The sequence below is a fragment of the Meriones unguiculatus genome, chromosome X (assembly GCF_030254825.1).
Source record: "Meriones unguiculatus strain TT.TT164.6M chromosome X, Bangor_MerUng_6.1, whole genome shotgun sequence".
Classification (NCBI taxonomy): Eukaryota; Metazoa; Chordata; class Mammalia; order Rodentia; family Muridae; genus Meriones; species Meriones unguiculatus.
In genome coordinates this window covers 12,609,908-12,627,841 of record NC_083369.1, presented here as the reverse complement: position 1 = coordinate 12,627,841, position 17,934 = coordinate 12,609,908, and the positions used below count along the sequence as shown (strand labels likewise).

The 17,934-nt window shown below is 40.2% G+C and overlaps 1 pseudogene; it reads right to left on the bottom strand.

Annotated features, from left to right (window-relative positions):
- Window positions 1-8,320: 8,320 nt before the first annotated feature.
- Window positions 8,321-16,833, bottom strand: LOC110543962 (uncharacterized; annotated as a pseudogene).
- Between the last annotated feature and the right edge of the window lie 1,101 nt (window positions 16,834-17,934).

The following is a 17,934-nucleotide window of genomic DNA, read 5'->3' as shown; positions in this document are numbered from 1 at the left end:
TATCGTTTCTAAGCACGATATGATTGTTATACACAGGATCTCGTACCAGATGTGAGTATATGCACAAAACCTGCACAAGACTGGGGTCATCAACATTCAGTCTTAAGTTCACTCATTCATATATTGGGGAGAGCCTGCAACAAGCTGAGAAGCTACTGACATAGAACAGCTGCTGGGGGAGTAGTATCATTTTATTTTCAGTGTTATAGCCAGCTACTAGTAAACTGTTCAAGATCTAGAAAATGACCTCCTCCATCCATAATGTGTCAGGTTGACAGTTAAAACTAACCAGCACATATACCTATTCCAAATGATCCTGTGCACATATGCAAGTGTGTGACTATGTACTGAATATGAAACTTATTAGAAGCTGTATCCCTGCAACAAACTTAACAATCCTTTCCCTAACAGTCATCAACTGCCAATACCTCCTAAGATAGATGGGTGCCCTGCTCCTAACCTTGCTGGACTGTTGACTGACCTGATGTTGTGCAGGTCTGGTGCAGGCAACCACAGCTGGTATGAACTCCTGAGTACCAATGTACTGTCATGTTCACAGACACTATTTTGTTTTAGTACTCCCTCACCCTCAGGTTCCCTGGTTGGGAAAGTTGAAGAAATGAAATAGGACAGGAACCTACCAGTAGATATTTTCTGAAAGACCAATAGGGGATCAAAGAGATGATGAGACTCACAGCCAAACTTTGGGCAGAGCATAGGGAGTCTTAGGGAAGAGTTGGTGGGTAGAAGGACCTGGAGGGAACAGGAGCTCCACAAGGAGAATAACAAAGGCAACAAATCTGCAGAGACTGATGCACCAACCAAGGACCATAAATGGAGAGGACATAGACACCCTGCTCAAATGTAGCCAAGAGGCAGCTCAGTCTTCATGTGTGCTGTCTAGTAAGGGGAGCAGGAGTTATCTCTGTCATGGACTCTGTTACTTGCTCTTTGATCACTTCCTCCTGGGGGATTGGGGAGCAGCCTTGCCAGGCCACAGAGAAAAAGGATCCAGGCAGTTCTGATGAAACTTGATAGGCTAGGGTCAGATGGTAGGGGAGGATCCCTTTTGTGGTCTAGGGTAGGAAAAGGGGAAGAAGGAGGGAGAATGGGACTGGGAGGAGAAAAGGGAGGGCGTTACAATCTAGAGATAAAGTGAATAAATTATTAAAAATAAAATGACTTATATAATCTTTTTGACACCTCTTCTGCAATATTCCCTGGGCATTGAAGCGAATATGATACAGATGTTTCACCTAGATCTGGACATCCAAGAGTTACTTATCCTCAGCATTTTTAACAATTATGAGTCTTCCCTACCCGGAACCATCTGCAAAAGTAGTTTTTCTGACCCAGACTTTGAAGAATATCATTATAAAATTTATTAAACAGTTTTACTACATGTTCATTTAGCAAAACATCAGAAGTTCATCCCGCCTTAGGGTCTGTGACATTCCCAGCCATAGGGTCTTGACCAGGTTTATAGTACTAAGCATGAATGCTCTTTCATGGAGCAGATAGTAATCCAATTGGAAAGTAATTGTTTACTGCCTAATCAGTCATGGCACTATTATAGGAGTAGACATGTCTTGCCTGTTAGACTGGTATTGTACCATGAAGCGTTTACAGCTAGGATCTAACAATGATGGCTTTTCTCCCCCAGTAGCCTGTATAGTATCATAATATAGAGAGTATATGATGTTTTTAATATTGGGATCTTATTATCTAGCTATGGATCTACCAAACAACCCAGCAATGTAGGCAGTCTGTGACAAAGTCAGAATCCTTTCAATTCTCCATTGATAGTACAATGTGTACATCTATGAGACTGATGCTAAGATAAGAAGATAGATTTCTAGACCACAGGCATTTTAAATTGAGGAAGATCTCAGGATAAGTAAAATGAAACCTTGACATTCTGGGGATAATTAGTAGCAGCTTAGTCCTATTGACAATATGAACTCTTCTGTATGTCTGTGAAAGATTTCCAGTGTTCTTTATCAAATTTCCAGCAAGGCCCTTTTCTACATAGCAGTTTAGTTTATTTATCTTAATCTCACCTGGTTTCACTCATTTTACTTTTTAAAAGTTTTCTTTAAATAAATGGAACCCCCCCCCCCCCAATAAAAACATAGATTTTATATACAGTCTTAGAGAGCAGCCATGTATGTGGTCTATGTCCAGTAAAGTCACATTGGTAGTCATACTATAGCCTTTGGGAGCTTTCATCTTGACATCCTATACCCCAGATTCTAGACTGGAACTTTTATGTTTGTCCCGTTTCATATCTTTCTCTTTCTTTTTTCTTTCTTTCTTTCTTTCTTTCTTTCTTTCTTTCTTTCTTTCTTTCTTTCTTTCTTTCCTTTCTTTCTTTCTTTCTTTCTTTCTTTCTCTTTCTTTTTTGGTTATATTAAGAATGGTAATGTTAACCTGTGCCATTGTATATTGAAATTATGTATTTCTTCATTTGGCACCAAACTTTGACATCTGAGTTTCAGTCTCATATGAGACTTTGAACTTGTATTTTTGAGAATGGTAAAAGACATTTGTTGTTAGGAGCTCTTAGAAATGGAAAGTACATTTTTGTCTTGTGAGATGGACATGAAAATTTGGAGGCCAAGGACAGAACACCATGTAGGTAAAAATTTGTTCTTCCTGGTGGATCAATGGAATCGAATAGAAGACCCTGACATAAATCCACACACTTATGGACACCTGATTTTTGACAAAGATGCCAAAACCATTCAATGGAAAAAAGACAGCATCTTCAACAAAAGGTGCTGGTCTAACTGGATGTCTACATGGAGAAAAATGCAAATAGATCCATACTTATCACCCTGAACTAAACTAAAGTCCAAGTGGATCAAAGACCTCAACATAAAACCAGACACACTAAACCACTTAGAAGAAAAAATAGGGAAGATCCTTGAACTCATTGGCACAGGAGACAACTTCCTGAACAGAACAGCACAGGTTCTAAGACAATCAATAAATGGGACCTCATGAAACTGAAAAGCTTCTGTAAAGTGAAGGACACTGTCAGAACAAAATGACAGCCTACAGATTTGGAAAGGATCTTCACAAACCCTATATCTGACAGAGGACTAATATCCAGTTTATATAAAGAACTAAAAAAGTTAAACAGCAAAAAAAAAAAAATCAAGTAATCCAATTAAAAAATGGAGTACAGAGCTAAACAGAGAATTCTCAATAGAGGAATATCTAATGGCAGAGAAACACTTAAAGAAATGTTCAACCTCATTAGCCATCAGGGAAATGCAAATTAAAATGACCCTAAGATTTTACCTTACACCAATCAGAATGGCTAAGATCAAAAACTAAAGAGACAACACATGCTGGAGAGGTTGTGGGGAAAGGGGAACCTCCTCCACTGCTGGTGGGAATGGAAACTTGTACAACCACTCTGGAAAGCAATCTGGCACATTCTCAGACAATTAAGAATAGTACTTCCTCAAGATCCAACTATACCAATCCTAGGCATATACCCAAAAGAGTCTCAAGTACACAATAAGGGCATTTGCTCAACCACGTTTGTAGCAGCCTTATTTGTAATAGCCAGAAGCTGGAAACAGCCCAGATGCCCCTCAGTGGAGGAAGGGATGCACAAATTGTGGTACATCTACACAATGGAATATTATTCAGCAATAAAAAAACAAGGATATCATGAAATTTGCAGGTAAATGGTGGGATCTGGAAAAGATCATTCTGAGTGAGCTATCCCAGAAGCAGAAAAATGCACATGGTATATACTCACTCATATAGACGTATAATATAGGATAAACCTACTAAAATCTCTACACCTAAAGAAACTAATCAAGAATGAGGCCTCTTGCTAAAATGCTCAATTCCTATCCAGAAAGGCAAAGAGGACTGACATCAGAAGAAGGAGAAAAGAGGGAACAAGTCAGGAGCCTGACACAGAGGACCTCTGAAAAGCTCAGCCCTGCAGACTATCAATGCAGATGCTGAGACTTATGGGTAACCTTTGGGCACAGTGCAGGGAATCTTGTTGAAAGAAGTAGGAAACAGATCAGATCTGGAGAGGACAGGAACTCCACAAGGAGAGCAACAGAACCAAAAAATCTGAGCACAGGGGTCTTTCCTGGGACTGATACTCCAACCAAGGACTATGCAGGGAGATAACCTAAGACCCCTGCACAGATGTAGTCCATGGCAGTTCAATATCCAAGTGGGTTCCATTGTAATAGGAACAGGGACTGTCTCTGAAATGAACTGATTGGCCTTTCTCTTTAATTACCTCCCCCTGAGGGGGAAGCAGCCTTACCAGGCCACAGAAGAAGACAATGAAGCCACTCCTGATGAGACCAAATTGACTAGGGTCAGAAGGAAGGAAAAGAAGACCTCTCCTATCAGTGGACTTGGGGAGGAGCAAGCATGCAGAGGGTGGAGGAAGGGAGGGATTGGGACGGGAGGAGGGAGGGAACCACAGGGGTGATACAATGTGAATAAAGTGTAATTAATAAAGAAAAAATACCTCCCCCCCAAAAAAAATTCGGTCTTCATCTTGGTATTATGGGGAGATAGTGAAAACTTTAAGAGTTGGGGACTAGTGGAAATAAGATGGATCATTGGGAGCATATCTTCTAAGATGACATAGGACCCTAATCTCTCTCTCTCTCCCCCTTTCTTTCTATCCAACTTTCCTTCTCTGTACAATAAGATAAATGCATCTCTGCTTTCCTTTAGCAATGCTCCTATTTTGACTGAATATGCTACTATAAGCAAAGAGCAATAGTGTCAAATGGCTATAGAAAGAAATCTCTAAATCTATATTGCAGCATGTGTGTGTGTGTGTGTGTGTGTGTGTGTGTGTGTGTGTGTGTGTGTATTGATTATTCCAGATTGGGTTTTTCTGTATGTCCCCAGCTGTCCTGGAACTTGCTCTTTACACCAGAGGTTGGCCTTAAACTCAGAGATTACCCTCTCTGTCTCCCAAGTGCGGGGATTAAAGACCTGTGCCACTAACCACCTGGCTTAACACATATTTTATTAGTTTTTCACTTCTCTTTTTTCACAGTAATGGAAATTTATCAATGTATGTGCCCTGTGATTAAAGAAACTGAAAAATTATAACAACCAAATTCAGACAGTATTACTGATTGCCAATTCTTTTTAGAAAAGGATGTTTTGATTACACACCACACTAAAAAAAAAGTACTGTGACCAGATGAAATCAACAGACTATGGAGTGAATAGTAGAGTAAGATTGTTATTAATTTTAGCTATGTGACTGTACATAGAAATAAAAATGTACTTATCGGCATTTTCTCTTAAGTTGATGCCATTGTACTTCCTTTCTATTCCTAGCTTAAATGCTAATGTATACTGAATATAGGCCCTACTATGTAGGTATTAGTAACTTTACAGTCTAACATGTGGATGTTGATGATAATAGTAATTGACACAGTAATTGTTTTCTTGGGGGAGGGGTGGAGGCAATGATAAGATATTTCACATGTACATGATAATTGTATCATGTTAGGCATAGGCTTACCTTTATTTTCTTTGGGATTTAAGTGTGGTTTTAAAAGATGTAAATCTGAGGTTGGAGGCTCAGTCTGTAAAAATAAATGATTCATAAGTGCAAGAGACTTAGATTAGTCCCCAGACCATATAAAAAATGGGCTTTCTGGGCAGGTAAGGCTAATTGGGGAGCCATGTCTCAGCAAAATACCTTGCCTAAAGTAGAAATGTGGAAAATCCTTGAAGAATGACATCCAAGGTTGTCCTCCATCTTTTCCAGGCATGAGTGCTTAGTTTGCACATATTCGTCTACACATGCACATGGTGGTAGCTAATCAAGACAACTTAATGGGATTTAGAATCACCATAATCATCTCTGGGCATATTTGTGAGGATATTGTAGACTAGATTGAAGTGGGAACACCTACCCTAAATGTGTGAAGCACCATTTCATAGGCTAGGATTTAAGAGTGATTATAAAAGGAAGATAATGCACAATATTAATCATCATAGATGATTAAAATTAATATAAAGAAAAATATAAATATAAAATATGAAGAAAAATAAAAATAGAGAGTCTGTGGATTTGAAAAAGACCAAAGGAGAACATCAAGGGGAGGAAATATACATATATATAGTCTCAAAAATTAAAAAAGGCTCCAACTTATAAAACTGACAATTCATTTCAAAGGAGACTGTGCAAACCATGAATGCTCCAGAAAGACTTACCTGGTTCTGGAAAGCAACAGCCTGGAAAAAATGTTCCCCTAGAGTCAGTACATAAAAGTGGATGCCACCTACTCTTTGATCACCTCCCCCTCAGAGAGTGCAGCCATGCCAGGCCACAGAGGAAGACAATGCAGCCACTCCTGATAAGATCTGACTGACTGGGATCAGAAGAAAGGGGAGGAAGACATCCCCTCTCAGTGGACTGGTTGAAGGAGGGGCAGAGGGAGGAAGGGTGGGTTTGGAAGGGGAGGTGGGAGAGAGCTACAGGTGGGATACAAAGTGAACACACTGTAATCAATAAAAAAATATTTTAAATAAAAAAGTGGATGCCACTGTAGTTCAGCATATCCAGGTTCCATCTTGAGCCTTCCCAACATGTTATTGCTTCTTGTGGGTATCTAAGAACTGGAGAAAGGGAGGATTCTTGTGAAACATTGCCACGTGAATATGATATAGCCATTTTTGGTGGCTTGAATGTGAATTGACCCAATAGGCTTCTATATTTGAATGTTTGGGTTCTAGTTGGACCGTTTAGGAAGGATTGGGAGGTGTGGCATTGATGAAGTGGGGGTGTGATTTGAGGTTTCAAAAGCCTACACCAGGCCCAGTGTCTCTCTGTTTAGTATTGTGACTCAGTTGTAAGCTCTCTGCCACTGCTGCAGCACCATGCTCAGCTGGCTTGATGTCATGCTCCCTACCATGTTGGTCATGGCCTCATCATCTGAAACTGAAAGCAAGTCCCCAATTAAGTTCTGCTTCTATAAATTGCTTTAGAAATGGTACCTTTTCACAGCAGTAGAACAGCAACTAAGACCCCATTGCAATCATGAACACACAGCAGCTATAGATACCCACAGAAAGCTGCTATGTAGATGAAATTCTCCAAGTAGTTTGATTTGACTCAGTCATTAAACATATACAAATATCCATGAATGTCATTATGCTAAACACAGTATAAAGCCTGGACCTTAACTTCTAAGAATGCTCAAGGGAATCATAGTTACTAAGTATATCAGCTCATCAAAACTTTTGTATGATTCATTAATGTGTGATGGACTAATACATGTTTTTTCAATGCTATAAGTTTAGTGTATCTTCATGTGTTAATACTTTGTTATTTTTTTGACCTTGTTTTCTTTTAGAAGGACACATGTATATGTTTTATATTTTTTTCTAAATGCTGGATATTTTATAACATTTTGCTCTGACAAAATGGCTCACCTGATCAAGGAATCTGCTGTGGGGTGTGTGTGTGTGTGTGTGTGTCTTTGTTTGTATATACTTATGGAGTAGGTAATTCTAGGGGAAAAACTAGAACCGTAGAAATGACTTAAATCCTGTCCTCTTTGTCTCCTTCTATGATTCCACTCACTCTTCCACAAGGCTTCCTGCACTCTGACCAATGTTTGGCTGTGAGGTCTCAGCATCTGTTACCACCGGGTTCTAGGTAGAGACTCTCAGAGTCCATGCAAAATTCCTGGCTACAAACATAGCAAAATGTTAATAGTGTCAAGGGTTGGCTCTCTCTCTCATGGGGTGGGCCAGACATCATATATTCCTTCCATTTCTGTTCTGTTTTGGGTCTAAGTTTTTACGGGTGGTTTGGTGTTCCCCTCCCTCCATTAGGAGTCTTCTCTAGTTAGAAGTTGGCTTCTTCACTTTCTATGACCCTTGCTACTAGAGATCTTAGCTAGAGTCACCCCATACCCTCCCAGGAGACTACCCTGTTGTAGACCAAAAGAGCCAAATAACCTGGGCTTGTGGAGACTGAAGGACCATGAGTAAGGACAATGCCTGGACTGGACCTACACATATGTACTGGATAGGTATCTTGTGGGTTTTCTAATAAAGGGAGAGGGGACTGTCTGTGACATGGACACTGTTGCAAGCTTTTCCATCACTTTCCTGGGGTGGGACTGCCTTGCCAGGCTACGTGGAAAGAGGCAGTACTCAATCCTGATGCAACTTGATTGGGGTGGGTTAGTGTTTGAGGGAAAATAGTGTTATGATGTAAAATAACTAAATTAATAAAAAATAACTTACTTAAGATATAATAGAACAACAATAGTTTTTAATTTTCATAGGTTTATTCAACCCTTTCAGTCTCACTATATGATTTTCCTGAATTATACACCATTGCTTTACGATGGATCAGGATCAAATTCTGCTGTATTTTCAGGAATCTCATTTTCAGCTCTTGGTATAATTCCTTGGGTTTTGCGAAGTCGAACTCCTTTCCTTATTGCTTCCATCAATGCCTTCCTTGTTTTGCTCATTATTGGTAAGAATGTTGGATATGACATTATACTGAGATATGTTGGCAGTGTTGTATATTGACTTATTGCTAGCACTCTACGGCTTGAAGTAGATGGCGATTTTATAGAAAATGATGAAGACTATAGAGGGTTAACTTTTGTTGAGGTTAAATTTGATAGTTTTGCTTGTGGTGGATGCAAATGTCTTTTGGTATTTGTCACGGGTGATCTCCACTCTGCTTCAATAAGTTTGCTTAAGTGGCTCAGGAACGTTTTCATACTTGTGATTTTGGGTTTGATGAGGCATAGACTGAAAGAAAACAATGTGTTATCCTGGAAGATCTTAGTAATTGGGTACTCAAAGACCCTGATGAATTTGCAACTAGATTTTGTGGTAGTGATCCATCTGCAGATCTTGATCTTGATGGAGATATTGGTGATGATTCTGCAGATTTTGGTGACTTTGGAAAAGATCATTTTATGGGATGACAACTCAAATGTTGTGATTGTATTACTAAAGCAGAATCAATAAGATCTACAACTGAATCCCATGACTGATTATTAAGTGGAATTACTAAAGAATATAAAAGTGTAAGGAGTATCAGATCTTGATTCTGTGAATTTAGATCATGTGGATGTGGTTCATAACACTCAAATGATTCTGATGTTAAAGTAACTCAACTTTAGGTGGCATTGTTAGATCTATGTTATGATTGGTCTTTAAGCAAGGAGATGTAAATGTTATTGTAGCAGTTGTTTCTGAAACAAGGGATAATGTTCCTGGTGAACTTATTGAGCTTCTATGAGCAGATGGTGTTTTGGAACTGGTAAGTTGGATGAGCCAATTATACGGTAATGGTAGTTCTTCTGGTGCTAGAGGATTGACAAATACAGCTGTTTCATAAAGAACCAGAGGTGTTGATTGACTAGGCACCACATCCACTTTACCAGTTCCATAAAGGACAGGAGGACAGGAATTGCTCATGTGCCCGATGCTGTAGTGAAGATATTCTTGCCCACCAGGAAAAGATGTTGACTGAAGATTGTCCTTGAAGATTTGCTTTTTGTCAGTGGGAAAACATAGAATGAAGAGACACCATCAGAATGATCCAAATATAAATGAAAGAACTCACTACAAGATGCTGGAATGTGATCCACAGACACGTTTTTTTCACAAGTTGACACTGTACCATAATTTTTGGTTCACTAGCATCCTTATTCTGTAAGTGTTTCTCACTTCTTTGTTCCTTACTCAGACATATATTTTCTTTTAAAAGTTTGGAAAAATATAAACATGAGTGGAATGAACTGTTGGAAGAACTTGAATCTTCTGTATCATTTTGATAATAACCAAGCACTGTAAGAAGTAGTATAGATATATTATCTCTGTTTCTTTCAAAGACTTTAATAGGTAATGATATATAGGAGTATATTTTCTGTGTTTCAGTAGTTACATGAGAAAAAGCCTTTCTTGATTTCCAAACTTGCATAGATGAAACTTCATTTAGAATTTTGTGAGTAATTAACTGAATCAGTTAATTTTCTTGTAAAATCATAAGTTTAAAGGAGATGCTATGAATCTATGTTGTTTTTCAAATATGTCTTTGGTGAATTTATCGAGATCATTAACTCATTTCACTATATTGTTTAAGGATGTCAGAATTACATAGATGAACTCATTTTAATTTCAGTAATTGTCCCTTACTGATTTAGATACTGTTCAAATTTTTCTTCATTAAGAGAGACATATTAAATTTGTGTTAATATAGAAATAAAAAAGTTCTTTAAAAAACTGTCTTTTCCCTTCCCTCCAGACTCTTCTGTCCTCTCCCTCAAAGTAATTCGCTCCCTTCAAGAATTCTCTGCCCTCCCAGTGATCTCTCACTCCTTTATTCCTGTTCTTTCTTCTCTATGCACTTTGATCTCATCCTCCTCCTATTGATGGACATCTCTCCTCACAATTTTCTCTCTGTTTCAGCCTCCTGATCTCCTTTCCACTCCTGTTCCCTTAGAACTCCTTACTGTCCCCTCCTTTCTTTGCTTTCCCTTTCACACCCTTGAACCTCCTTTGCCCTTCCCAAATTTGCTTTTCACATCCATTTTCTCTGAAAATTTCTATGCTTTCTCCCTTTGCATTCCTCCTCCCTTAGCTTCTTTATGACGTTTGCCCTCTCTGTTCTCCAACATGCCCACCTTCGATCTTTCCCTCTACTGCCCTCCTTTCTGAACTCTGGTTTCTTCCTCTGTTCTGTTCCCTCTGGAAGACAGAGTGTGATTATGGCATCACACTCTGCTCCGGGACTCTGAACTCCATCTTCTCTTGCCTCACCTATTCTCCTCTCTCGGCTGTACTCCACATGCCCCCTTTTGTTCTTAAACTTTCACACTCCTCTCTGCTCTCTTTCCTTTATTTTCACACCCACTGGCTCCTCTTCCTTCTGCCCTACACCTTCAAACCTCACTGTAATTCTAACTCTCCCCTCCTCACTCAGTTCTTTTTCTGTGCCCTTTGTTCTGATTTTTTTTCACCTTCTAATCTCTCTTCTCCACCTACTCCTCCAACCACTGCTCTTTGCCTCCTACCCATAGTTTCTTCTTTCTTAGCTCTGTTCCCTCTTCCCTCTCCACCCTGCTCTCCATATTCCTCCCTCTGCCATTCTCCCTCTATCCTCATCCCTCTCTTCCCTGAGACTCTCCTACCTCTGCTCTCTGCACTTCCCACTGTCCTCCACAACTTTTTCTCCTTTTCTCCCTTTGATATTCAACTCTTCTTACACAATTTCCTACCCCCTGACCAACTCTGACATGCTTTCTCTAATCATCTGTCCTTCAAAACTTTTCCTTCCAACATTCTCCCTTTAGTCCTCTCTCTGAATTTCCAGTTGTGCCCTTAGCCCTCCTTTCTACTCCCTCCTCTATTTCCATCCACCCTGGTCTCTCTGCACTTCCCCTGTTCCTCTCTGCTCTTTCTTCCTTCTGCTCTCCATACTACTCTCTACTTCCTTTGATCTCTTCCTCCCTTCAGGTTCTATCCTCCCCCTCATCACAATTTGCTCCCTTTAAAAAGTCCTCTTCCTTCTTCTCAGTTCTCCTGTACTCACTCAACCCTATTCTTGCTTCTGTTCTTTTGTCTCCATCCTCCTTTTGATCACCATCTGCCTACACACAATTCTCTCCCCATTCCAACCTCCCCTGACCTCTTTCCTATAATCACTTCTTCCTCAAACTTTTTTCTTTTCCCTTCCTCCCTTTAATGTCCGTCATGTACCCTCTTTGTTCTCTTAGTCTTCCATTCTCTTTCCTCTTCCTCCTCCTCTCCTTCCTTCAACCTCCTCTGCTATATTACCTCTGCTCTCCCCTCCCACAGTCTTGCTCTTTCTTCTCTGTGCCCTGTAGATTCTTTTCCCCTCCTACCCATTTCTTCCTCCCTTAGCTCTCTTCCTTCTGCTCTCTCCACCTTGGAATGACTGGCCCCTCATCTTCTACTGTCCATGCCTTCCTGGCTCTTCCCACCCTGATTATGACATCGCACTCTTCTCTCCATAGTCCTCCCTCTGCCATCCTTCCTCTACCCTAATCCCTCTCTTCCCTGGGACATTCCTCTCTTTGTTATGTTGTGTAGGCAATTCAACTGGCCTTCCCTTAGGGACCTTTAGGGTCCTGACAAAGTCCTATGCCAGTATTTGGATCCTATGACAGCATCTGTGCCAGGTACATAGTCACCTGTCAGCCAGTCCCTTTCTGTCTTGCTCCTTTGGTCTTCCCTTCTCTTGCTTTCTCTTCTCTCTCTCTGACAGCGTGCCCTCTCCCACCTCCATGTCTGTCTGTCTGTCTGTCTGTCTGTCTGTCTATCTGTCTCTCTCCATCTCCATTCAATAAACCTCTTTGGATTTAAGATTAGTTGTGTGCATAGCATTTTTAAATAAATACTAAGATTTGGTACTGAAACCCGGGGGGAGAGGAGCTCTGCTAGCAATGTTTAGACATGCTAGAACCCTTCTTCGCATGGCTGCCTGACCACAACAAATCTTTCTTTCACACGCTCATCTTGTCCTTTTTTCCATGATTGATTAACCTGCTGCTGCCACCTACACACTTCTCTCCTGCTTTTTGTGGCTGCTCAGAGGTGTGTGTGTCCCACAACAGAACTTTTTCTTGACCCCCCTCATCTGCTTCTGTCTTTCAAGATTGGTATCATTGGACTTCACTATTAGGTAAGCCAGGCCTCAGAGCCTGCCTGCACAGCATGGAGGGTTTTAAAACTGCCCCCAAATGGATTCAAATATTGTCGCAGCCTCAGGCCCCAAGAATTAGGGTTTTTTATTTCCTGCTATGATTGTTTGCTTATGTGTGGAGCAGGGTTTGTGAATTGAGTGGACACCTGCTCAGCTGTGCCACCCACAGACAGTTTAAAACTGCTACCTGCAGGGACTGCCATGCAGTCAGCAAAGGCCCTGGATCCTGCAACCTCAGTTGTGATTCTGCCATACCACTTCGGCTGCACAGTACTCATGGCTAGCCACCATGTTGATTTGGGGATAAGGAGGGTGGAGCACAGCTTCACTGCCATCTCCACTAAGGGCAAGCACATGGTTTCACCACTGTCTTAACTTAGGGTCACATGATTGGCACCCATCTTGGTTATATCAAACAAACAAACAAACAAACAAAAAACCAGTGTGTTCCTCCCCTTGCTAGCTGCTTTTACTACTTTGTTTCTGTCCCATTGTTTTCTGAGCTGCAAAACTGCAGTCTCTTGTAGGCCCTAGAAGGCCATTGTGCCCCCTTCCTACCTCCACACTAAAGCTGCCTATCTGCTTCTATTCTTTTTTTTTTTTTAATTTTATTTTTTTCTTATCAGTTACATTTTATTAACTCTGTATCCCAGCCGTGTCCCGATCCCTCATTCCCTCCCCGTCCCTCCCTCCCTCCCTCATCTCCACCCTGCCCCTTTCCAAGTCCCCTGATAGGGGGGACCTCCTCCCCATTCATCTGATCCTGTTTTATCAGGTATCTTCAGGACTGGCTGCAAAGCCCTCTTCTGTGGCCTAACAGGACTGCTCCTCCCTTCGGGGGTGGGGAGACCAAAGAGCCAGTCATTGAGTTCCTGTTAGAAATAGTCCTTGTTCTCCTCACTTTGGGAAACCAATTGGTTACTGAGCTACCACAGGCTACATCTGAGTGGAGGTTCTAGGTTATATCCATACATGGTCCTTGGTTGAATGTCAGTCTCAGAAAAGACCCTGTGCCCAAATATATTTGGTCCTTGTGGAGCTCCTATCCTTTCCCCATCAGACTAACTCCCCTTCTTTCTTATGATTCCCTGTACTCTGCCAAAGGTTTGGTCATGAGTCTTTGCTTTGAAAACACTGCTAGTTATAGTCTTTCAGATGCACTCAGTAGACTCCTGTCATACGTTCAATGCACATCCCATCTGTCTTTCTAAACGAGGATTGATCATCTTACCCCATGTCCGCTCTCTTGATTATCTTTTTTAGGTGTATAGATTTCATTATGTTTATCATATCTTATAGGTCTATATAAGTGAGTATATACCGTGTTTGTCTTTCTCCTTCTGGGATATTTCACTCAGAATGATCTTTTCTAGATCCCACCATTTGCTTGCAAATTTCATGATTTCCTCCTTTTTGATTGCTGAGTAGTATTCCATTGTGTAAAAATACCACAATTTCTGTACCCATTCCTCTGTTGATGGACATCTGGGTTGTTTCCAGGTTCTGGCTATTACAAATAAAGCTTCAGATGAGATTCTCTCTGCAGGAACTCGGCCTTATTGCTGATAAAGCCCTGATACCAGGCACCAAAGTTCTCAGGCTTAGCCAGGACAAGCCATGCCACATGGTCCATTTCCACTTTCCCTTTCTCATTTGCAGGAATGGCTTCTTCATATTCTCTCCCCTTTGGCAAACTGTGATTTCTGTACCTATATTTGCCCTAGTCAAATGTCTAATATCCAGTAACACTAAGAATGATAAGTGAAGAAAAAGTGGTTCCCTATATCTCCTTTCTCAGTGTCCTGTCTGTTTCTCTCTGCCTGTTATCTCAATAAATAAAAACACTCTCTGGTTTCTTTTTACACTCTCAAAAAAAATTAAGATTAAACTGTCAACCTTAAGGTGACCACATGGTATGAACAATTTTAATCCTAATTAATTCTCTATTTATTTTTATCTCCTTTTAGACTAAGATGGCAACAAGTCTCATTTTAAATGGGTATAGATTATTAAATTCAAAGTTATATTTTTACAACATGCTGTATATATGATTCAATTCTGATTCAAAATAATTTTTATATGATGGTAAAAGTTCAAAATTATAAAGGTCTATTCAAATTTAAGCTAATTGAAAAAACAAAATGTATATCTAACTGCTTATGTCTTTATCAATTCCTAAATTAATCAATAAATGCTGTTTCTCCCATTATGAGCTGCCTGTGATCTAGATTCAACACTAGGCTTTTTGGCTAATACATTTGGTATAATAAATTCAAACGTAATTTTAAAATTGCTTTATACTCTTCTATTTTGTTGGTTTTAAAACACATAGCTCAAGGATTACTGAGTATAAGTTTTTCCCTAGATACCCTTAAACTATATGATATAATTCCAAGGATACTCTTAATTAATATTAATTAACTTTAGAGGCATTTATTTTTTATTTTAAAAATTGGTCATTATGCTATATATTCAATATCAAAAGGTTAAAATATGCTTGGTCTTGTTTTCTAAAAATGATAATATTATTAATGTATAGTATAGCCTTAGTCTTTTATAAGCTATGGACTTTTTATATACTAAATAATACAGGAAACTGTTATGCTCTTACTTTAATATACTATGTTTATGACTTTTAATGTTCCAACTTAATAGGGACAAAACCTAAAATCCTACAAATGTAAGTTAATAGTCATTCATCATATAAATGATCAAGTCCTCTAACATGTCCAAAAATATATTTATAGACCTACAGATGTAAATATGGTCTCACTGCTCTCTTAATTAAAGAGATGAGGATGGTCCATGAGTCATCATACAGATGTTGGTAAAAATAATAACAGAGGAATATGCCCAATAGGCTCATCTGTGCTCCAGACGTTGGCTTGCTGCTCTGAGGCTGTCGGCCTTCCCTCACAAAAAACAAGAGGTCTGCAATGCCCCATCCCGCTGGAATAGCCAAAAGTCAATTCTGCCACGTAACTGTTTCAAATGCAGCCAGGATGGACACTGGTCATACAGCTGCCTCGACAAGCCATGGCTGCCTGCTGGCAGACTGTCCTCTGGAAGTCAAAATGCTCCCATGCAGGCTTGTCCTCTGTGCCCAGCCATGGAGGCTCAACCAGCACAAGAGCCACAGACACTTCCAGCCATCCAGCTACTTGGCCTCGTGGAGGACAAATTGCTCCTAGATTTAGTAACCTCCATCAGCCTTGCCAAGCCCAGACAGCACTGTAGGTCTATTTTAACCCCACACTCAGGTCCCACAGTCATATTGCCAATTTCTGTGTTGGGAGACTTAAGATGCCTTCTCAATTCTCTTCATATGCAGAAGACCAGGCCTTAAGCCTCACTCTGAGAGTTGCTATTGTCAGGTCTAGACAGTTTAGTTTGCTATCAGACTCAAAACAAAAACAAAACAATAAAAACAAAACAAAACCAAAAACAGGCCTAAGATGTAACCTTTTATCATCCCTTTAACTAAAGGACAATAAATGTTCATAGCAGTCTCATATCACGTCTAAGTCTAATGATAAATAACTAAATTCAAAGGCCTCAGAAAATGTTTTAGGATCTAAGAAACTATTTTAAGGTTGGTAAATGTAAGTTATAAATGTTTGAGGATCTAAGAAAGTGTTTTAAGGTTGGTAAATGCAAACTTAAAAGTTAGTTAAGCCTCTTTTACTTAATGTATAATCATACTAAAAGTTAAGACCATGTAAGCTTTTGCCCCTTCTACTTAACCAAAGGCTTCTGCCTTTCCAGAGTGCACCTTAGAGAGTGTTTATTCTGTTAATACAAACGTGTATGTCTACTGCTTTTTCCCATAAGGTATATTTCGGTGCATATTATATGTTTATGTAGTATGTCTAATGCTTTATCCAAAGTTTTATCTCCTTGATAAAACTTAAAAGGGATTCTTGTAAGCTGTAGAATATCCACCCGAATCCACCTATCATGTCAGTTGGGCTCCAGATAAGCACTGCAGCTATTGTCTGTCTCAAAAGGTGAGGTTCTTTCACCCCCCCCTTCGATAGTTTTGGGACTCCTCTTTCCTGTCTACCTAATCACTGCATCCAACACTGGCAGACTGATGAGTTACCTTCCATGGTCGCTTAAACGATCCCCTTTATCTGAGAGACTAACCAGTATCTTTCCATTTCACTGGAGAATGGAGGTACCCTCCCTTCTTGCCAACCCTCACACAGACACCTTCCCTTGGACGAATAATCTTGTTCTTTTTACTCTTGGCTTTTCCTTTCCTCTCACGTGTCAGACATGCCCCTGGAAAATCCTAGTCCTAGGTGATCAGTGTCTCCTTGGAGTCTTCCCTGTGGCCCCTGGCACTGCTCATGATGACCTGCTTTCAGCTTGTGCTCCCATACCTCTGGTTCTCTTGTACTTTGTGGGGATGCCCCAAAGACTGGCAGAACTGACTTTTCTCTGTTCACCCATGGAAATCATGTCTTCCACCATACACCCGGCCTCTCCTCTGAGATGTCTTCAAAATAATTTTAGATTCATACACCTAGCACCCGCTTTAAGGGCTTCTAGACTTATATGCTTCTGCAACCAAATTTGGCATCAATTTCCCTAGATGAGAGATCCAGAGTAAAATCTCTTAAATTACTCTCAGTAATCAGGTAAATGGAGGCTCTCTCGGGTAAATGGAGGTTCCTATGTTCAAGTTTCTTCTTCTGTCTTTGTTCACTCCCCCAAAAAGTTTCATATGTTCACTTAAAAGTAATGTACACCTAAAGAAATTTTCTCTGGAATCTATTTAACTTATATGTATATAAGTTTTATATGTATATACATTCTAGTATCTTGATATACCCCATGTTTCCTACATCCAAGGCAGCACCAAAACAGCTATTCACAGGTGTTCCAGTCTTACCTTGCAGACTGTGTCAAAGTTGACCTGCACTTTTACCCCGAACCAAAGATGTTCTCACAGACCCTGGACAGCATCAAAACAGCCTACTCTTCCTGGGCTTGGCCAACATTTTAGTCTTTTGACCTCCCTATCGCTGCCCTAGTGTCAGCAGGAAGTAGCTAAAGATGGTTGATTTCTTCACCTGAGATCCACTTATCAACAAAAGGCTAAAATGGTGTGCTTCAGGCCCAGGACCAACAGTTCCAGGTTCTCCCAGCATTACTCAGTCCCTATTTGCTGCTGGCATTTATTTCCCTACATGGCTGGCAACTCC